General features: G+C 38.8%; 1 protein-coding gene across 1 annotated transcript in view; it reads left to right on the forward strand.

Annotated features, from left to right (window-relative positions):
• LOC128642832 (discoidin domain-containing receptor 2-like) overlaps positions 1–24380 on the forward strand; it is a 1143904-nt gene that overhangs the window by 154088 nt on the left and 965436 nt on the right. The gene's annotated exons all lie outside the window — the stretch shown is intronic.

Consider the following 24380-nt stretch of genomic DNA (forward strand, 5'->3'; position numbering starts at 1 on the left):
CATTTCATAGACCCAGAAAGACCTATCTTTGTGTGTAGAGGATTCTGGAATACTACATCAGTATCCAGAGATGTCCAAGGTAGTCCTCTGTATCTTGGAGATTGTCCCAGATAGATTGTTACAAAGTTATCATCACGTAAGTCTGTTTCTCAATAATAGAACAGTAAAAAAGAAGGGTGACAATTTCTTAAATCTCGTAATGATCAAGTAAACATTTAGGTTAAGGTAAGTAGTTGTCCTTAAGGCTCCTTTCAAACAAAACAGTTTCAGAAAGGGAAAAAAGGGGGGGGGGGGAGAGGGAAGAGAGAAGAGAAGGGGGAGATAGTGTCCCCGCTCCCAGCGATCCTCCAGGGCCTACGAGAAGCGTACAGATCCAGTTTCTAGGGGTCAAGTCAGCCTGCACGTTCTCCTCTGTGGAGTGTCGCATTGCTAATCCAGTAGTACCATATCTTCTGAAAAGAGGCCCTATTATTTAACGTGTCTGTTGCGTATTCATACATAGTATAGGTGTGGCATATTTTATTGTATATTTCTAACCATGGGGGTGATCCTATCTTCCAGTATTTTGCAATGCAAACCCTTGTCACTGTGCACAGAATTCTGATGAATGTATTGATATATCTATGGAATCTATCTATGTGTTTGTGTAGTAATGCTTGTTTAATAGTGAGTGTAACCTCCTCCTCCAGTGTTTGGCTAATAAGGGCAGAGAGTTTTTGCCATGTCCCCTGTATTTCCCTACATTCCCACCACATGTGTTTATAGGATCCCAATTCCCCGCACCCTCTATAACATAAGTTGCTGCCATTTGGCTGTATATGGGCTGTCCTCATTGGGGTTAAGTACCATCTAAATAGGGTCTTTGTGACATTTTCCTTTAGATCCATATTAATTAATCCCTTATCAGCTACTTGGAATAGTTCCTCCCATTCGTGTACTTCTTTACTTATGTTCAAGTCTTTCTCCCATTTTACCATTATCATGGATTTAGTTCTGTTTGGGGGCGTCTGCAATGTTATGTATATTTTAGAGATATTGTGTTTGGTCCTTGTAGGATTTGTGCTATAGGTCTCTAACACCGTAGATTGTCCCTTTTTTGAATTTTTCAGGAATAAGTGCAAGGAGGAGCTTAACTGAAGATATAGGTACCAGTGGAGCTTTATAGGAATCAGTTTTGTCTGTAACTGGGTAAAAGGAAGCAACTGTCCCCCCTGTATCACGTCCGCTACTCTGTAGAGTCCCTTGTTTTCCCATTTGGCCACTAGTCTGCGGGAGTCTCCTGATAAGAGGCATCTAATTGGTGTCATTAAAGAAAATTCCGGGAACAAGTCTGCTCTTTTAAGTGTTTGTGTCCAAGTCTTTATGGTCAGGTCCATGGTGTATGTTTTAGTATGTGTCTTAGTTGGGTGAGTAGTTTGTGCGTCCCATAGAATCGAATCTCTTTCCTCCCACCCCCCCAGTTCCATCTCCAAGAATACCCAGGTGGCCTCTTCCGACCTTCTCAGGAGGCAGGAGTCTTGGGCTAGCCTAGCGGCTTTATAGTATTCCAAGAGATCTGGAGCTCCCACTCCCCCCGCCGCTCTATTCCTACAAACCACCTGTTTTGCTATTCTGGCCGATTTCGGCCCTCTTATAAAAGCTAATATTTCAGCCTGTATTTTAACAAAATCTGTTTTGATCAATTTAATGGGGAGAGCCCGAAAAAGGTATAATATACGTGGGAGTATGTTCATTTTGACCAGCGCTACTCTTCCCATCCAGGAAAAGCCACACATCCGCCACCCCGAAAGGTCTTTTCTAAATTGGTTAAGGAGTGGAGTATAGTTGAATTTATACAACTGTTGCATCTGAACCGGAAGATTGATACCTAGATATCTTATTGTTTTGGGAGCCCACCGAAACTCGAAGTTGAGTTCTATTATTTTCCGTGTGTGTGGGGGAATGGCCACCGGGAGGAGCTCGCTTTTTTCCACATTTATTTTATAACCCGATATATTTGAGAATTCACTTAGTAACAAATGTAGATTAGGAAGCGATATGAGCGGCTTAGTAATGGTGAGCAAGATGTCGTCTGCAAATAAAGAAATTTTGTATTCAGAGTGGGCTGCTTGAACTCCCAATATGTCCGGGTGTGCCCGAATTTTGGCCGCCAGCGGTTCAATACAGAGGGCGAACAACAGGGGCGACAGAGGGCACCCCTGTCTCGTCCCGTTCAGTATGGGGAAAGAATTGGACCTATACCCCCCTGAAGTTACTTGGGCCCGTGGGTTGGAGTATATAGCCCGCAGAGTGGACAGAAAGGTGTCACCGAAACCCATCTCCTCCATGACTGCAAACATATATTTCCAGTCTATTCTATCAAACGCCTTCTCCGCATCCAGTGATAGGATCAGAGAAGGCGTCTGTGTTTTTTCTAGGTGGTGAACTAAGTTAATCACTCGTCTGATGTTATCTGGGGCTTCTCTATGCTGTATAAACCCCACTTGGTCAGGGTGGATTATAGATGGCATGATTGGTTTGAGGCGGTTGGCTAAGATTTTTGTGAAGATCTTAAGATCCTGGTTAATTAAAGATATAGGACGATAGTTTCTGCATTTTTTGTGGTCCTTATCTGGTTTGGGAATAACTACTATTTTTGCATCTAACAACTCCCGGGGGATGGGGTTACCCTCCAGAATGAAATTACAAAACTTGGTTAAGTGGGGGACGAGTGTGCTTTTGAAAAGTTTATAATATTCTCCTGGGAAACCATCGGGGCCTGCTGCTTTCCCCGGTTTCAAATCTTTAATGGCCCCTAGGATCTCTACAGGAGTTATCTGGGCATAAAGGGCGTCTCTTTGTTCTATTGTGAGTGATGTCAGTCTGCAGTCATTTAAGAATTTTCCCGTTTGGGTCATTGTCTCCGTGTTATGAGTCACCTTTTCCCCGTCATAGAGTTTGCCATAAAAATTTGCAAAGGTATCAACTATCTCCTGGGGGTGGGAGGTCAGAGTCCCCTTTTCTGTTTCTATTGAGGGTATCGCTGACGCTCTACATCTCTCCCTAATCCTATGTGCCATAAATCTGTCTGGCTTGTTCGCATAGATAAAGTACTGCGATTTAAGTCACTGCGCCGCCCTTGCTGCTTGTGTATTTAACAGTGTAGTTAGAGATTGTTTCCTATCTTGTATGTCTTTGACAATGCGGTTGTGTCTGTGATGTTTAGGAGTCAATATTTTGATGCGTGGAGATTGAATAGGGGTCATGGTTATGTTAAAGTCTCCTGCTAATATAATCTTAGTTTGTGACCAGTCTGTCAAAAGACGAGCCACGTTGGCAAAAAAATGTGTGCTGGTTATCATTGGGGGCATATATGTTACACAGGGTGACCTCACTGTCCAGGATACGTCCCTTCACTATTAAGTATCTACCCTCAGGTTCGGCTAGTGTGCTGTCATGATGGAACCCCACCGAACAATGTATCAAGATAGACACTCCTCGAGTCTTCTTGGGTGCTGTGGCGTGGTAGTGTGTGGTGAATTGCTTTGTCCAATATTTCGGGGGGCTGTCTCTAAGAAAGTGTGTCTCTTGCAGAAACACTATATTGGCGTTCAGTGCCCTATATTGATTCATTGCCATCCTCCGTTTAATGTCAGTATTGAGACCACGAACGTTGTGAGAAATCAGTCTAATTCTATTGTTCATAGGTGTTTGTGTAGGTTTGCGTATACGTGAGTGATGGGTTATGCAAATACATGTGGCCTAGACAGTGAATTATCTTACCCCAGGACATCTGGTCCGCTGTGGTGGATTGTAGTTTATGAGTCTATATTTCGGAGGGATCGCTGAGAGGGGGAAAAAGAAGAGCAAAGGATAAATAACAACAAATCAAACATTCAACATTCAATTGGTCCCTAACAGTGCCCGAAGGCATCTTAAAGGTTGTGTGATATTCACTCAACCTTAGGTATTGGGGGGCATCTGCCCGTTTCTCTGAAATATTAGCAGGGCGAGAATAATCGCAGAGTGCGACTACCTCCTAACCAACTAGGGTAAGTGATGATAATATTAATATCTGTCCATGACATGATGTTAAACCTATGTAGTTCAGATAGCTGATGGGGATCTTTGTGGTTTCCTCCTTTCTCTAAGTCTCCTGTTGTATGAGAGGAAACCCAAGAAAAAAAAAGAAAGGAGTTCACGATACCTTGTCTCTGAGTTCATTGGTTTTTTGCCTCTTGGTGTTGACCTTCTGCCAGGTCAATTGGGTATTAGAGCTCACTGAGGGTTCCTTCCGTGGTGGTGGTGAATCTTGTTCCGGAAGGGTTGGTGGTTCCAGGCCCCGTAGGCCACATACCTCCGGAATATCCTCTTGGTTTTTTATATTTATTGTTTTAGAGTCCTTGAGAATGCTTAAGATAAAGGGGAATCCCCATCTATAAGGAATTTGTTGTTTGCGCAAGATGGTAGTTAGTGGTCTTAGTGATCCCCTTCGTTGTAGAGTGCACAGACTCAGATCTTGAAAAAATTGTACTATATTTCCCTGAAATTTAAAGGTAGGGTTTTTCCTAGAGGCCTGCAGTATTTTTTCTTTATCAGGAAAGAATGTCAATTTAACTATTACATCTCTTGGGGGTATTCCGTTTTTGGTTTTAGCTTTAAGAGCTCTGTGTGCCCTCTCCATGTGGAATGTGTACTCAGGGGGTGAGCCTGTTATCTGACTGAAGAGTTGTGCAATGTATGCTGGAATGTTTTGATTTGTGACATCTTCTGGGATTCCTTTTAAACTAATATTGTTTCTTCTGCTCCTGTTCTCTAAATCTTCCATCTTATCCTGTATGTCCTGTAGGAGCTGTTGTTGGTTAGAGACAGTTTGCACTATTTCATCTACGTTTTCCACCATCGCATCTTTTTGGTCTTCCAATATATCGATTCTATTTCCCATATCTGTGAGATCAGACTTAATTTCATTGACGTGTGTATGGAATCTATCTTCTCCCACAGCTTTTCAAAGTTATCCGTTAGATCTTTTTTGGATACTAGGGAGTGTAGATCCGCTCTAGTGATAGGGGATTGAGCTTCATTGGGTGGTTGGGAGGGTTGATCCAGTTCTTCGTCTGTCTCCATGTCTTTGTTACTTTTGGGTGGATGAGAGGCTTTAAAAAAAGAGGATACTGATGAAGGGGTGTTTGAGTTAATTATTTTCTCTCCCTTCCCTCCTCTCCTTGTAGCCATTGCTTTGATATGTTGATTATAGCAGCTATTGAATCTAGTGGTGTTATAAAGGATGGTCACTTTTGTGGTTTAGGGTGGCCAAAAAGTTCCTTATCTTTCTCTGTCTCAGGATATGGTGGAGCACAGCTCAAGGAGCAATAGATTCCCCCAAATAAGGTTAATGTTTCAAGAGATTTGGGGCAAAAGGAGAGAAGAGGCAAAAAGAGAAAAGGGGGAGGTAAAATCCCCCACTAAGGTATGGTTATATATTAGTGGTTCTTCTTCATTTAAATGACAGACAACACCCTGCTAAGTCTCTTTTGCAGCATATGTAGAGGCAAATGTCCCCCCACTCTGTTACAATAGACTACATATCACTTATATGGGGTTTAGAGTTGTGGAAAGTGTACTCCCTTAGCATGCAGTTAAATGTAATGCCCAGTGGAGTGCTGGATAAGCCCCAAATAGTGTTAAGAGAAAAATACCCCCTTTAAGTTTTGCTTGTAGTGAGGAGGCTTAGGATCTTTCAGAGCAGGTCAAGGCAGAACCACATTCAAGGTGTGTATTTCAGTTTAAGTATATAACCTTTGGGATTATCAGGGTGTGTGAAGCTTTTGCCTGAAAGGTTAACAGTTCTCTGTTGCAGCACAGTCCTTGGCTTGTAAGCTCTATTCTCAGTGTCCAATTTCTACAGTGGATTAGTAGTTGTGATTATTACAGGGGGTACCTGAGAGAAGCGGTGGCGAGGGGACTAGTGGAGCTTAGGTATATTTATGGTAGGGGTCAAAGCAATGTTATTTCTGCAGTTACTAATAGGGTTTTAGCAGTGTGTCCCTTGATTTTTATTTCCTGAAGCTCTGTTTTAATGGCCACTGACAGTCCGGTGCTTATTGGGCTTCTCTGGGAGCAAGTGGGGCCCTGGACCAGATCGTATGTTATTCCTTAGACTGTGGGCCACCCCACCTCCTCAATTTCCTCCCCAGGTCCCCCCTACCTTCAGAAGATTGTTCCTCCCTGCTGTTGTGTGGATCCGATGACACCTGGCACCCCCGGCGGCTTCTTTGCCGTCTCTCTAGGCCCTGCACGGGCGAGGTACGGTGGCCCAAGCAAGATGGCGGATCTTTGCGCCAATTCTCAGCGCGGCTTCAGCACTCCGCTATGTCGGGTCAGTGAGCAGGTTCCGCCGGAGACCAGGCAACACCAGTCCTGATCTGGTAATCTTGGGGTTCTGTTGTGGGGTGTAATCCGCCCGGTCTGCGCTGTTACATGCGGGTAATTCCTTCTCACACACTGCCGGGCCGGGTAGTGTTAAAAGTGTCCGGTGCGTAGCTGTTCACCCCCCAATATAGCTGGGGTACCCTTTACAAGTCTTGAGGGGTAATCCGGTTCTGAATTAGCCTGGGTTTTATTGCAAAAAACACGGTTTTATAGCCCAAAATCAGGGAGCTCTCAATCTGTGCGTCTGTTTCCTTTGGTTGCTAGCTCCGCCCTCAAAAGTGTTTTTAAAGGGACAGTCTACACCAGAATTGTTATTGTTTTAAAAGATAGATAATCCCTTGTTTATCCATTCCCTAGTTTTGCATAACCAACACAGTTATATTTATATATTTTTTACCTCTGTGATTATCTTGTATCTAAGCCTCTGCAGACTGCCCCTTTATTTGTTCTTTTGACAGACTTGGAGTTTAGCCAATCAGTGATGGCTCCCAGGTAACTTCACGTGCACGAGCACAGTGTTATCTATATGAAAAACATGAACTAACACCCTCTAGCGGTGAAAAACCTGTTAAAATGCATTCTTAAGAGGCGGCCTTCAAGGTCTAAGAAATTAGCATATGAACCTCCTAAGTTAAGCTTTCAACTAAGAATACCGAGAGAACAAAGAAAATTTGCTGATAAAAGTAAATTGGAATGGAAAATTGTTTAAAATTACATGCCCTATCTGAATCATGAAAGTTTTTTTTGGACTAGACTGTCCCTTTAAGTATGTGACCACAAATACTAAACGATTTGCACCTCTCATGGGTTAAATGGGTTATGCAAACTATTATTCATTTTTTATGTATTGTTAACTAAATATTATGTAAAGACATGAAGTCTCACTTAAATTCCAGAGCACTTTAGTCATCAGACACAACCTCCCGAGGACTTACTCGAGACTGGCATTGATGGAAATTCGGTGTGACAAAGGAGACTCTTGTCCTGCGCTCCAGACTGTAGACCACAAAAGTAAAGGGGACAAGACCACATTGTGTTAAAAATGTAACTATTCCAGCCAATAACCATATATGATGTTTTGGAAATATAATTGTCTTATTAATTTATAGATCATAAATGAGAGATCTGAAGCTGGGAAAATAATTTTTTACTTCTGATCTTCACTACTTAGGGCTAGATTATGAACGGAGCACAATTGTTTGCACGAGAAGTGCAAAAACGATCACAGTAATTTTTGCTCTCAACTCTGTGGAGTTGTCACCCCTAAAAAATTATTTTGGTGAGTACCAACTGTTAGGGTTTAGCAGTATTTTTGTTTTGGTGGATTTTTTAGTTAGGATAAGGATTTTTAAAGAGTTTTTTTGGGGGTGTGGGGAGTTACTTTGGTTTTAGGATAGGGTTTTTTTTTATGCAAAAGATCAACTGGGGTACTGCCCGACAAATGGCTTATTCCAGGGCAATTTTTAGAGTAGGTTTTAGCATTGGAATAGGTTTTTTTTTAGGTCTTACTGGTTGTTGTTTTTTTTTTTAACGAAACACATATCTGAATGAATGCACTAACTAATTTAAAGAATAACAAACATAAACTAGAAGTATATTCGTTATTTTTTAAATTAGGTGTATTACTTTACTGTAGCACGCTGGGGAGCCACGCTGATAGAAGCCTTAGCACAGTCTATGAAGAAGATATATAGAGTGTCTCCCAAGCGTGCTACAGTAAAGTAATACACCCAATTTAAAAAATAACAAATATACTTCTAGTTTATGTCTTGCACAACCAACACAGTTATAATAATTATTAAATACACGTTTTACCTCTGATTACCTTGTATCTATGCCTCTGCAGACTGCCCCCTTATTATAGTTCTTTTGACAGACTTGCATTTTAGCCAATCAGTGCTCACTCCTCTGTAAATCCATGTGCATAAGCTCAATGTTATCTATATGAAACACATGAACACCCTCTAGTGGTGAAAAACTGTCAAATGCAAAGGTGGCCTTCAAGGTCTAAGAAATTAGCATATGAACCTCCTAGGTTTAGCTTTCAACTAAGAATACAAGGAAAACAAAACAAAATTGGTGATAAAAGTAAATTGGAAAGTTGTTTAAAATTACATGACCTATTTGAATCAGGAAAGTTTTTTTAAGACTGGACTGTCCCTTTAATTAGTGACATGGTACAGGCTCAGCTGATACTCTGAGCTGCTGCAGTATATAAAATGCTGGTGCTCTGAGAATATCTAGCTATGCTTCACATGCACAAGCAGAGAAAAATGTTAACACTAAACATTAATAACTTTTACTAGAAGCATTTAATATGTTTCTATTCAAAGGTGTAATTCATCTATGTGCATTTAAACTTTGACCGGAATGTCCCTTTAAGGCAACTTTAACTGAATAATTTAAAGTAATTGGGAATTTTTTGTTCACTTAAGCAACATTTTTTTTATTTATTTTTTACTGCATTTATGTTTTTCAGCCATGTATTTATGTAAATATGACCTTCCCTATAACATGTATAAGCATATAAATAATGTGACTGCTTATTACATTCCACCGTGCTCCGATACGTTCAATGGAATGCTGCCATCAGTAATGTAACAAAAAGAAAAAAAAAAAGAATTATTTTGGCACTGTGATAGAATAACTATAGGAAATAAAGGTTGGTTAACCTCGGTGCTACCCCTTCAGTAATATCTATCTTGTTATGGGAGATTTATGTCTAGTATTAGCACAGAGAGATTTTTACCATTTAGGAGGCGATATCAGCTTCTCACACGAGAATCTGCACACTGTATTTAACAAGCAGCCAACCTTTTGCCACCTCTTGTTTGGCGAAACTCAATCTCCCCGGTCTTTTCCGACCAGGCAGATTGACAGCTTCTGCCCACACGTGATTGGCTGTTCGCTGGCAGGGGGCGGGATTGCACGCGAGTGCAAAATTACGCTCATGTGCAATGCTGAATTCCGCCTGGGGAATTTAGCCCGCCAAAAGGCGAGCTGCGGCAAACAGGGGCGCGTATTTGCACCCCTGTCCGCCTCAGCATGATAAATCGCCCTCTAAATCAGAGATTTAACTGTTCTAAAAAAAACAACAACAAAAACACGGAATTGATTCTTTATCCAACATTTCTGATCTGAAAATTAGTTTTTTAGATCCTCTCTCAAACTCTCACGTGATCAAGGTCCAACTGAACAAAGGAAGCTTTTTTTTTTTTAAAAAAAAAAGGTACAGGATATTAAACTTCTATTGTTTAGATACAGCATGCAATTTTAGTACTTCTCAATTCACTTTCATTATAAAATGTACATTGCTCTCTTGGTATCCTTTGTTGAAAAGCATAGCTTGGTAGGCTCAGGAGGAGAAATGCACTTCTGGGAGCTAGCTGCTGACTGGTGACTGCACTCACATGACTCTTGTCATTAGATTAACAGATGTGCTCAGCTAGCTAGCTCCCATTAGTGCATTGTTGCTGTGGAGCTGACTGTATTCAACCTACATGCAGGGAATTAAACACAATTATATGCAAGCAATAATGAAATAAAAATACTCTAATACATGGCAGAAGCCTTCATAAATTAAGGCATTTATTTTGATTGACATTTTAAGCTCCCCTACAACTTGTAGGTATGGACTGTGGCTTCAATAACTGAACCATGGTGACACTAGATTTAAATACTATTTTAAGACCTTGCACATAAAGAGCAACCTAAACTAAAAGCTATTCTGATTTTCAGCTTGCAAAAGGGATTTAATTTATTGGGTTTATGACAACAACAAAAAAAACACAACATTGTGTGATTAGAAGAAAATATTGATGTTATGTCGGGATAATTAAATAAAAGACATGACATAGTTAAATTTGAATAGTTCTATTTCAAGGGGTTAATGTGTACAATCTGCTGTGCTAGTGGCAAGAATAGTTTTAATGGCTCAGTAACAGCTGAGATCACTTGTCACAGTGTGTGAAATTACCACCTTATGCAGAACAAGTTGAAAACGACACAAGCTTTTGCATAGCAAAGGGTCTTATATTATGTAACAATATTATTATTTAATGTGATAAAGGGACAGTATATACCAATTTTCATGTAACTGAATGATATAGACACTACTATAAAGAAGAATATGCACAGATACGATTATAAAAAAACTTTGATGTTTGTCTATTATTAGCAGGTTGCATGTATATTGTTCTACCTGCCATTCATATGTACTTCTGTATAGGTAGAATATGTATTACAGTCTGGTTTCCTTATGCCTGATACCTTAAGCTAGACTTTTCATGCCTCCTATTATCATTTAGTCATTACTGTAATATATGGATTTGTTGTATATATCCTGCTGTATATATATTTGTTGTATATACTTTTGTAGCATGTCTTTAATCTGTGTTCTCTTTGAATATGTCTAGTTCTCATATCAATTGAGGGCATATCTTGTCTCATTTTATCCTATTTGAAATGGGATACCCCTTTTAAATACCTATGTTCACTCTTGCACCTTATGCTATGATTGCGGCCTAACAGCCGAAACATGTTAGCAGTTGGTGCTACGCTCTCTTGATTCTACTACGGATGCTTTCCATGGTTTAACTTGTTGCTGAACAAATAAATATTTTTATTTGAACTACAGTAGTATCTACTCTTGTTCCCTTTGTATATACACATATTAACACATACATTTATATGTATATAAGCATATTTACAGGGAACACACAGTTCCCATAGACTGCGCACTTTTCAGCGAAGATTTTTTTCTAACACCCCACACCCGCCAACTTTACCCCTTAAATTGCAGTTGTTTTTATAAAAAACAATAATACCCTCTATTTTGTGAGCAATTGGGGCACTTTTAGAAAATTAACCAGAGATCTGACCTCTGGTTAATTTTTTGAGTGCTAATTGCTACCTCAAGCTCGCGGTAGCAATAGCCAGCGACTTGTAATGACTAGTTATTTATCGAGTGCCCGTAAATGGGCAAATTTGCCCATTTGCGGGCCCGCGATAAATGAGCGCTCCATTTGTAATCTAGCCCTTAGTATTTAATGTCCCTTTAATGTTACATGATATACACAGGTACATGTTGAGCAGGATAGGACTGCTGTTAGCCAGTCAGAGGCAGTATATTCTTATTAGTGCCAATGCCATCCTCAGCATAACTATAAAGATATTAAACTTCTAGCAATGAACCAGAATACTTCAATACATGGTAACATTGTTTTAAGGCGTAACATTGATGTCTTTAAAGATACACCTCTCCCTTTTTATATAAACATAATGCTTGTTCAATGCTTCCTAGAGAGGTCAAAAAGTAAATTATTTATTGCCTAAACTATTCATTTGCCACATATTGGTTAATAGCATTTTGTTTAATGTCCATTTAAAGGGACGTAAAGGGGCAAAAATAAAGACTAATGTGCTTTATGCAAGCATCATTGCCGGAATAAAATGCTCTAACAGTGTTTAACCCATGAAAAGGGGGTAAACACCAAGTTAAAGTAATCTCCAGAAAGGCAGTGCTCTACTGGGACCTATCTAAACACATCTGGTAAGCCATTAACCGGTATGTGTATAGCCAACAATCACCATCTAGCTCTCAGTTGTGCATTGTTGCTCCAGAACCTGCTTTTCAATAAAAGGACACCAAGACAATTAAGTACATTGATTTGATTACAAGCAATGAAGCAAATTGAAAATGGAGGGATCAGGCAAAGCATGCACTTTTAAGATAGTTTATTTTTGTCTTTCATGTCCATTTAAGTTGAATAGGACACTTTACAAGTGGAGCGTTTAAATATCGCTTTAATGAAAGCGATATTTACGCTCCACTGTGTAATACCAGCGCAAGCTAATGTGTGCTGGTTTTACAAGTGAACAGCAATGCGAATGCAACCTTGCGTTCTCATTGCTGGGAAGCATTGCGCTCATGAGAGCTTGCTTCCATAGGCTCCTGTAGAAGCCTCATTCTGATGCTGTCAGTGACAACATCAGAACTTCAGCGCCAGCGAAGGTCGCAAGTAGCGCAGAAATGGCAGCAAATATAAATGTATATGCTGATGTATATACACATATTAACACATAATAAGCATATACACATATATTTACTGGGAACACACAGTTCCCATAGACTGCAATGTAATAGCACCCCACTCCCGCTAACTTATCCCCAGAATACTAAAAATACACTACACTGTATTTTGGGGCCATTTGTGGTAGATTTATAAAATTAACCAGAGATTTAATCTTTGGTTAAAGGGCCAGAAAGGTCAAAATCAAAATATGCATTAATGCATTTCAATTTAAAATATAAGCATTTTTGCAATATACTTCTATTAGCAAAAAATGCCTGTGTACAATGGTGAATCACATATACGGTGCCGGCAGATCATATACTGCCGTAAGTCGGATAAACCGGTGACGTTCAGAAATGTGCAGAAATCCAATCAGCCAATAGGATTGAGCTTGCATTCTATTGGCTGATTGGAACAGCCAATAAAATGTGAGCTCAATCCTATTGGCTGTTTGCATCATGTGTATTATGGTCCTTTATTTTGGTGTAACTTGTCTCTCGAGAATAATGGAATTTGAACTTTCATTGTATACTATGTGTTTTAAAAAAAAAAAACACAATAAAAATTTATTTTAAAAAATAAATAAATAAAAAGCTTCCACAGCACATCTGCTCTGCAAAAAAAACCCCAAAAAAACAACAACAAAAAAACCTAACACTAACCCCCGAAGATCCACTTACAGTTTTTGAAGTTCGGACATCTATCCTCATCAAGCCGGGAGAAGTCTTCTCCCGGCTTCGTTGAGGACTTCTGTCCGCTTGGATGAAGACTTCTCCCGGCTTGATGAGGATAGATGTCCGAACTTCAAAAACTGTAAGTGGATCTTCGGGGGTTAGTGTTAGGTTTTTTTGTTGTTGTTTTTTTGGGGGTTTTTTTGCAGAGCAGATGTGCTGTGGAAGCTTTTTATTTATTTATTTTTTAAAATAAATTTTTATTGTGTTTTTTTTTTTTTTTTTAAAACACATAGTATACAATGAAAGTTCAAATTCCATTATTCTCGAGAGACAAGTTACACCAAAATAAAGGACCATAATACACATAAAAGGAGCATATTACTTAGTAGTCCTCATATTAACTATGAGAGAGTTTAACCTAACAATAAATATCATAGTCACACGGAATTAACATGTCTCCAACTTGTAAACAGATCTTAGGTCAAATATTCTCCCCAGCAGGCTTAGTAACTCTGATGCATCAAAAATAGAGGAAGTAGTAGATAAAATAGGGGAGGGATTATTAATGGCCACATTATTAAATTAAATATATAAGTATAGGGATAAAATTCTATAGAATCTATGTTCTTTTTGTTTAACCAGTAAACAAATCTGGGGGGGGGGGGGAGATGAAGCCACTATTATGAAAATATATTATAGCTATTAGGGGCTCTTCTACAGTCTATGGTTTCTAATCGATCACACTATAAATTAAATATGAATAGCTAGGGAGCAGTGTTTAAACTATAAATTCAGTATAAGTTAACAAGCCCAGATAAGTCAAATGAGTGAGATAATTTGGGCGTAGGAGGAAACCAGATATTAACTGAGGCATAATAATATAATAACAAACCCTCCTCAAATTTAAGCTAAGTTCGGGGTGTGCTCAATAAGTGCTATATGGAAGAGTTCAAGCAACATTCACGGAAAATAATAGGACTATAAAGTTTCCCAATTTTATATATATATATATATATATATATATATATATATATATATACCTTGACCAAACATCAGAGCAGGTTAGTGTCCCAACCAATATTAAGTCATATAATTACAACAAGTGTTAGACTCGCTTAATGGCTCAAATTACACTCCTCTCAAACATAGAATATAAGTGCTATGAGAGCACAGCTAAATGGATGAATTAGATAGAGAGGGTAACCTTAGAACTGAAACCATCCTACTCAATTCTAACACAATAATGTGACAATGATACCAGGTGTTGTTACATTGGTCTCAGAGAAAATAGAGTGGTTACAATCTTGTAAGTAGGGTCTACAAATATATTCTCTGAAAACAATTGGAGATGACTATCAAGAAACTTATTTCCCAATTGGCAAACCTAAACAAGAAGGTGTATATAAATGATTCCTTAGTAAAAACACAAATATAATGGTCAAATATGAAAACAAACATCAACATATAATAAACAGTGAACTTGTGATGGATAAAGAAAAAGCTCCTGAAAAAGATGTGATGTAGTCTGGAGAGGATAGAATAGTACCTGACACAAACTGCAAACTGATAACATTTATAACGTCCTGCACCATCATTTAGACGCTATGTTGGGTCTAATGAACAAATCATCCTATCCCAGACTTAACAATCCTCACACATTGCCATATCTGCTGATGTCCCCATAAAAACTGGCAATGAAGCTGACTGATTATAATGACTGGGCAGTCAAGAACAGTATACACATACACTGCAAAGGGGTAATGAGTTGCGGTCCCTGTACATATCAGATTCCCATCTGTCTGGTGTTGCTCTGTTATCTTGTAGCCTGTTGCTCTGCCCTTACCACAGGTTTCCTCCATGTCAGCAATGGCCTTCATGCCGCTCCAGGTATTTATTTCAAAGCCGCAGCCGGTATCCACTGATGCACATCGGACCTCCTCATCTCCTCCGCTGTTAAGTGACCAAGCTCCCGATCACTCTGAGATGTGCAAGAGGTATGTAGCTCTGCTTCAACGAAATAGGATTAGGCTAAAGAATCAGCGTCATATTAGAATCATCTGGAACTGAAATGCCATCTTGAGTGTATCTTCCACTATAGCTTGAAAGGAATCCAGTAGGCCACACAGTCCAGTCAGAGTATACATGTTAACCTCCATGATGGGCTCTTACAGTGAACATGAGGTGGGTTAGTCATTAGATAGCTTTAAACACTGTTTTTCGCTTGATGAATAAACAAATATCTCTGTATTTCTTAACCCAGGTCACTGGGGGGGTTATATATGCGGTAGCCGCAGCCACAGTGTTCACAATTATAAGAAGTGAACAAGGCCCAGGATTGCGTGTGGCGTTGCATCAAATGTTACTCACTAATCTCAAATAGTTCAAATCTTTCTATTATGTTCAGGAGCTTCAACCGCCCCCGTGTTTTTTTTTTTAAGGGTTTCTTGGGTGGGTTTTATTTTTAGCTCAGGGACTTTGGGCACCAAAAAAGAGCTAAATGCCCTTTTAAGAGCAATGCCCATCCAAATGCCCTTTTCAGGGCAATGGGGAGCTTAGGTTTTTTAGGTAGTTTTTTTTTGGGGGGGTTGGTTGTGTGGGTGGTGTGTTTTACTGTTGGGGAGTTGTTTGTATTTTTTTTTACAGGTGAAAGAGCTGATTTCTTTGGGGCAATGCCCCGCAAAAGGCCCTTTTAAGGGCTATTAGCAGTTTAGTTTAGGCTAGGTTTTTTTATTTTGGGGGGGCTTTTTTATTTTGATAGGGCTATTAGATTAAGTGTAATAAGTTTACATATTTGATAATTTCTTTTTTATTTTGTGTAAATTTAGTGTTTATTTTTTTGTAATTTAGTTAATTGTATTTAATGTAATTTATTTAATTTTAGTGTAATGTTAGGTGTTAGTGTAAACCAGGTTAGGTTTTATTTTACAGGTAAATTTGTATTTATTTTAACTAGGTAGTTAGTAAATAGTTAATAACTATTTACTAACTAATCTAGCTAGTTAAAATAAATACAAATTTACCTGTAAAATAAAAATAAAACCTAAGCTAGCTACAATGTAACTATTGGTTATATTGTAGCTATCTTAGGGTTTATTTTATAGGTAAGTATTTAGTTTTAAATAGGAATTAGTTAGTTAATGATAGTAATTTTTATTTTGATTTATTTTAATTATATTTACGTTAGGGGTGTTAGGGTTAAACTTAGGGTTAGGTTTAGGGGCTAATAACTTTAGTATAGTGGCGGCGATGACATTGGGGGCGGCAGATTAGGGGTTAATAATATTTAACTAGTGTTTGCGATGCAGGAGTGCAGCGGTTTAAGGGCTAATATGTTTATTATAGTGGCAGCGCTGTCCGAAGTGGCAGATTAGGGGTTAATAATTTTATTATAGTATTTGCGATGCGGAAGGGCCTCGGTTTAGGGGTTAATAGGTAGTTTATGGGTGTTAGTGTACTTTGTAACACTTTATAAGTTTTATGCTACAGCTTTGTAGCGCAAAACCCATAACTACTGACTTTAGATGGCGGAACGAATCTTGTCGGTATTGGCTGTACCGCTCACTTTTTGGCCTCCCAGGCAAAACTCGTAATACCGGCACTATGGAAGTCCCATTGAAAAATCACTTTTTGAAAGGTGCGGTAGTTACGTTGCATTAAAGGCCAAAAGGGTGTGCGGTACAGCTATACCTACAAGACTCGTAATAGCAGCGGTAGGGAAAATGCAGCGTTATGAGCCATAACGCAAAACTTGTAATCTGGCCGTATGCAAAGTATTAATCTAATCACTAAGACCCCTAACCTAATAGCCCAATTAACTACAATTACATAAAATAAAAAGATTAACTAAAATTAATACAAATTACCAAAAAAAATCCTATCTTTACATTAAGTTTTCATTAAAAAAAACTAAATTAAAATAAAAAATCTAATATTACAAAAAAAATATACAGAAAAAATAAACAAAATTATCCAAAATATTTTTTTTTTAAACCTAATCTAATACCCCTATAAAACAAAAAAGCCACCACAAAATAAAAACACCCCCTAATCTAACACTAAACTACGGTACCAATAGCCCTTAAAAGGGTCTTTTGTAGGGCATTGCCTCAAAGAAATCAGCTCTTATACATTAAAACATACAAATTAACCCCTAACAGTAACCCCCCTCAAAATAAAAATAAAAACTAGCTCTTAAAAAATCTAATCTACACATTGCCCCTTAAGGGGCATTTGTATGGGCTTTGCCTTTAAAAGGACAATCAGCTCTTTTGCTGCCCATTAAAAAATAAAAAAACACCCCCTTATAAAACAAAAAACTAACAATAACCCCAAAAATGTACTCACTAATTCCTAAAGTCCAGACATCCATCTTCTTCCAGGCGGAGCAAAGTCTTCATCCAGGCGGCGAAGAGCTTCTTCCGGGCGACACCATCTTCCATCTTCATCCTTGTGGCGCGGAGGCGGAGTGGAGCTGGAACAGCAGCGACGCAGACATTTGACGTGAAGGGTCCTCTTCATGCGATTGTCCGCCGCACACTGAAGATTGATTGCAAGGTACCCCTTTTATATTAGGCTACCTTGCATTCCTATTGTCTGAAAATTGCATATATTGCATATATAAGATGGTGCCGCCCTGGAATAAAGACTTTGCTCTGCCTGGATGAAGATAGATGTCCGGACTTCAGGAATGGTGAGTACATAGTTTGTTTGTTTTTTGGGGTGTTTTTTTATATTATGGGCTGCAAAAGAGCTGATTGCCCATACAATTTCTCTTTAGGGGCACTGGGTAGATTAGATTTTTTTTATTTCGGGGGGGGGTTTACTGTCAGGGGTTAAATTGTATTTTTTAATGTAAAAGAGCTGATTTCTTTAGGGCAATGCCCTACAAAGGCCCTTTTAAGGGCTATTGCTATTTTAGTGTTAAAGGGGTGTTTTTATTTTGGGGTGGCTTTTTTGTTTTTATAGGAGTTTCAGATTAGGTTTAAAAAATGTATTTCGTATAATTTAGTTTATTTTTTTTTCTGTAATCTTAATTTTTTTTATTTTTGTTATATTAGATTTTTTATTTTAATTTAATCTTAGGTTGTTTTTCTTTATGTAAATTAGTTTTTTTATGTAAAGATAGGATTTTTTCTTTTTGCAAATTTTTTATTAATTTTTAAAGGTAGTCTTTTTTTAATTTTATGTAATGGTAGCTTACTGGGTTAATTTAGGGGGTGTTAGGTTAGGGGTCTTAGTGATTAGATTAATACTTTGCGTTGTGGGGGGTGGCGGTTTAGGGGTTAATAGGTTAATTAGGTAGATTGTGTTGTGGAGGGTTGGCAGATTAGGGGTTAATAGTTTTAATAGGTAGATTGTGATGTGGGGGGTTGGCGGATTAGGGGTTAATAGTGTTAATAGGTAGATTGTGTTGTGGGGTGTTGTTGGATTAATCTCCCTTCTTATAGGGTGCAATGCTAATTCAAATTCAATTAACACCTGTTAGGTGCTGACGTGCAAATAGTGTATTCATTTATGTATTCATGTGTTGTGTGAAATACATAAATGTGTAAAAAAACATATGAGTTAGTAGCAGATTTGTTAGTAAAAGTGCAAAACATGTTATTTACAAAGAACAAAATATTACATAGTATCAACATTAGTTAAAACCAAAGTTTAAATGTCAACAATCATGTCTCGACTTAGTATTATTTATTTGCCTTGTTTGCATCCGCCCTGATCTTTTTCCTCTAAACCTGTAAAACTTTAAGCACAAGTTGAGGGCTAAATATTGTATTGCATTACATACAATATAGATAAATGCCTGTCTGCTACGGTATGTCACTTTGAAGCACAGTATTGCATAAGCGATCAAGCAATAAATAGGGAAATAAATCAGAGGATGACCCAATGTGGAGACATAAAAGACAAATTGTTTCACTAATTATATGCACAAAAATAATAAAAAGAAAAAAAAGGAGAGGTGGAGCGAGCGGCTAACCAAGATGGTCGCATGCAACTGAAGCTCCTCACGCAGGCTGGGCAAATTAGCTCATAACCACAGACAACAACGGGGCACAGAGATATAAAACCTCTAACTGAGTATCGGAATATACAGAGAACGTTTGCTGAGATTTTGGTCCCGATCCGTATGCTATTACGGACACTATTTGAGCCGTCTACAACTGCGCCACGAGGCCTTTAAGCTCCGCGCTACAGTCAAGATGTAACACAGACCTCTACTCAAGTCCACATACCGATCCGGATCGCCTAACATAACGGATACAGGTGAAATGTTTAGCTTTATGAAAGAGGCAACAATGCTTACACTAGTTGCTGTTCAGTTTACTAACTAAAAATACGGAGCAGACAGCGCTTTAAGATCCACCCTATCCACATGACACAAGGCCGAAATTTAGCAAAGGGGATATTTTTTGCTTTTAATATACGCATGTAATCCAATGCCATATTAGGCCCACACACATGAACTGAAATGCTGCATTTGGGCTGAAGTACCTAACTTACATCGTTTCTCAGGCTTATCATATATCTATCTGTGAGACATAGGTTGCAGCCGCTAACCGAACTGATCTATACAGCAAAGTCCATGCTGACACCCTGACTCATCTCTACACACATCAGATGTAAGCTTTCTCCTTATAGACAAAAGTAAAAATTCTTATGCAGCTGTAACTTGTTTTCTGTTCTCCCAGTGGTTGTCTTTTTTCAAACAAGCTGACAAGCAAAAAAGCAATAAAGCTCTAGACACCACACTAAGCTCACATGATGAAAGCTCTTGTGAAGCTGCAGATCCCATGTCAGACCTACAACCTACAACTGTAAATGTTGGAAAAGATGATATTATCACTTATGGCGCTATGGAAGCTCTGATAGAACAGGTTAAAACTTGCATTAAAAATGAGTGCGCAGGTTTGAAGAAGGATATTTCGGACTTATGCTATAGAGTTGATACTTTAGAAGAGCATGAATACATATCATCTCAGAAGATTGCAAACCTGTCCTCTAAAGCCTTTCAACACCATCATCGTATGACAGACCTAGAGGATAAATTAGATGATTTAGAAAATCGCTCCAGAAGGAGCAATCTACGCTTCAGGGGAATTCCTGAGACCATACAAAACAATGAGATACAAGATTATCTACAGTCCTTTTTTGCAGACCTGGTAAAGAACAACTCTGGCACTCTATCTGACATCATCTTGGACAGAGCACATAGAGCCCTACGTCCCAAGCCATCAGACAACTTACCTCCTAGGGACATTATAGTGCATTTTCAAAACTTCCACCATAGGGAGACTATCTACAACTATGCAAGGAAACAATCTTCTATCCAGTTCCAGGGTCACCGAATTCAGATATTCCAAGACTTATCAGCAAGAACACTCCAAAAGAGAAGAGATCTTTCCTTTTTAACCTCCCATCTGCGTGCTTTGAAGATCCAGTACAGATGGGGATTCCCAACTTCAGTTATTGCTGTTAAAAATGGGAAAAAAATTGAATGCTCTTACCCACAGGATGCAGAGCATTTCTGCCAACAGTTGGGGATTCCGCTACCTGACCCCCAAACCTCTACTGTGCAATCCTCTACATCAAGTAAACAGGAAACCTCTAAATCGCAAAGAAGACCCTGGATGGACACTACAATCCCTCTAAACAAGCGGCGACAAACCAGTAACGAGGAAGATGAGGTTCAACCACCCTGAAGGAGACACGTAACTATATGTGATTGTCTATGCTGACTATGCAACATTTGTTTGTAGACTTTTTCTCCTTTTATTTCAGGTTTCCACGGAACTGTTTCCAATCACCCTTCAAGCTATATTACACTAGACTTTATGTGCTTAAGGGATCTCTCCTCTATGTTTTATGTTCTATGTTTTGAGGAAAGAGTTCCTAGATGTTCATCATGTTTTGATGTGTTTTGGTCAGTTATTTTGTTATTCATAGACCGCATATTTTGCACATATATACCTATGTAATTGTATGATAATAGTCATGTTTATATTCAGTAATACGATATAATAGTTTATGATTGAATTGTTGAATGACCCCATAAGCTAGCTGTTAACTGCTAAGACAGGAATAGTCTCAACCATAACTGAATATAAAGACCCCACTTATTCTCTATCTCACTTACTACTACATCTCAAACAGAGATAGTAGCCCCTTAAATGTCTTAAATTTCTTCAATGTATTAAATGCCTTAATCCCTAGAAACTAATTAGACATTAACCTATCCATTATCTGCACACTCTATTTTGCGAAACAAAACTGCTTTAGATAACAATAATACAGAGATATCCACTAGATTCACTTGTTTTCCTGAGTTTATAAATGTAAGATATGCACTGTTGATGCAAATTATGCCACCTTGGTTCCCTAAAGTGGATACAAAAATACAAGAATGTCCTGTTCTATAGAAAATTCTATATTATTCACAATGCTGCTATGTAGATATCTGTTTATATGAAAGTTTTGCTTAGATCTGGACGGATTTGACAACATACACATAATATACCCCTTATCCCCTCTCCCCTCTTTCCCCCCCCCTTCCCCAGCTACCCTCTTACCATTCCATGTGCCTCCTGCACGCTCATCACAATACACCAGTGGGCATTTGCCCAGCTTGCCCAGAAGCCTCCACCAATTCAATTTAAATTCTCCTACCCCTACTCTATACCACCTTACTAAATTCTTAACCATACATTTTCCATTCCATTTTCATACATTGGTTCCCCTGTACAAATCTCTAGTTCCTCTATTTTAGAGGACACACACACTCATATCCTTTGCAATGCCTACCCATCCACATGAAGGATCAATATCAATAGCCACCCAAAATGTGAAGGGATTCCTATCAGCTGAAAAACGTTCAATTGCTCTCCATGACTTTTACAAGAGAAATCTTGATATCATTATGATTCAAGAGACACATTTTAAAAGAAACCATGAGCCTACACTCTCATCCAAATACTACGATAAACACTACTTTAGCTCAGGCCTGACCAGACATAACGGTGTATGCACCCTATTTAGACGCAATACTTCTTTTGACCTACTACAACAATTCAATGATCATGAAGGTAGAATTTTAATACTAGTAGGACTCTATTATGGTAAGCCTATTACTCTCGCAAACATATACGCCCCCATCAGACCCACCCCCTGTTTTTTCAGAAAAGTTACCAACAAACTCCTAGATATTGCCAAAGGCCCAATCATATTAGGTGGGGATTTTAATTACCCTTCGGACCCTATACTGGACACTTCAACAGGTCACTCCTACCTAAGAAACTCACAGATTAGGAATAATAACACATCTCTCCACACACTGAAGCTGTTTGATACCTGGAGAACGGTACACCCCTCCATCAGAGATTACACATTTTTCTCTCACCCGCAAAAATCTTATACCAGACTCGACTACATATTCTGTGACCAAGCCTCATTGACGAATTTGGTCGACTCAAAAATCTCACACACTACATGGTCAGACCATAGTCTAGTTAAATCTATCTTTAAATGGACGAGTAAACCTAGTCACAGTTTAAACTGGAGATTAAATGAGTATATTCTCACAGACAATGAAATCATAGACCAACTCATCAAATTTACAGACGAATATTTTGTATTTAATATATCTGCAGACACGAACACTGCAAACAATTGGGAATCCTACAAGTGTTATATTAGGGGAGTTATCATACAACTAACAGCGAAACTTAAAAAGCAGAGATCTGCTCAATTCGACACCTTGTCTAACTCTCTAGAGAAAAGTGAAGCTATACATAAAAAAGACCCAAAATCCCCACAAAAATTATCTGCAGTCATGGAAGCTAGGGAAAGCCTTAATAAATTCCTGGTAGAAAATGCACATATGCGCGCCCTGACAACAAAAGCTAAATTCTATGCTGAATCAAACAAAGCCGGAAAAATGTTAGCCAGATCCTTAAAAAAAAAGAGGCTTTCCTCTCATATTCAATCCATTAAACAAAGCACAGGAGTAGTTTGCACTAAAAACGAAGATATAGCTGACAGCTTCGTTACATACTACACCTCACTTTACAACATAAACAACACAAATGATCAGGGGAGTAGAGACAAGCTACAAATGTATTTAGACGTGTCTATGCTAGACTCCCCCATCTCTTTACTAGAAGTGGTCAACACGATTAAATCCATGTCCAATGGAAAATCACCAGGTCCAGATGGCCTTACAACCAAATTTTACCAGTTATTAATAGGTAATCTTGCCCCACATTTACAAGAGCTATTTCTCTCTATAGACCAGGGTCTTACATCCCCCCAATCTCTTTTAAATGCTATGATAACAGTAATTCTGAAACCAGATAAACCCAGAGATCTTGTTAGCAACTATAGCCCGATTTCTCTCTTAAATGTGGATATTAAAATATATGCTAAGATCTTAGCTAATCGTCTTGCCCGAGTCCTACCGAAGGTCATCCACCCTGATCAGGTGGGATTCGTTAGTGGCCCTGAAGCAAAAGACAATACCACTAGACTCCTACATACATTATTAACCTCACACGAACAAACAAGCCCCCTAGTGCTGCTGTCTACTGATGCTGAGAAGGCCTTCGACAGGGTCGACTGGCATTTTATGTGGTCGGTCCTGTCGAAATTCGGCCTCTCAGACATATTCTTGTCCAGAGTACAAGCCTTATATCACAACCCTCGAGCCACTATTAAGGTTAATGACATAATATCTCAATCCTTCCCTATCTCTAATGGCACCAGGCAGGGATGTCCGTTATCCCCTCTCCTATTCGCTCTCACGGTAGAAATCTTAGCTATTCAAATCAGAAACAATCCAAATATTTTGGGAATTAAGGTAGGTAACATCCAACAAACATGTCTCCTGTTTGCAGACGACATCATCTTCACTCTGCAGGCACCACTAACTTCCATTCCAGCCCTGATAAGAGATCTGGAGAGTTATAAACAATTTTCCAACTATTCAATTAACATGAATAAGTCGAGCATTATCCCCATCCACATAAACTCAATGGAAATGGACTATATTTTACATAAAACTCCCTTCCCTGTCGTAAATACCCTTAGATACCTAGGACTAAATATACCAAAGAACCCTAAAAATGTATTCCAAGAGAACTATACTACACTTCAAACTCATGTCTTCTCCCTATTACATACATGGCATAAACAAGGACACCTTTCCTGGATAGGCCGCATAAACACA

This window comes from Bombina bombina, chromosome 12, assembly GCF_027579735.1.
Source record: "Bombina bombina isolate aBomBom1 chromosome 12, aBomBom1.pri, whole genome shotgun sequence".
In the NCBI taxonomy this organism is placed as follows: Eukaryota; Metazoa; Chordata; class Amphibia; order Anura; family Bombinatoridae; genus Bombina; species Bombina bombina.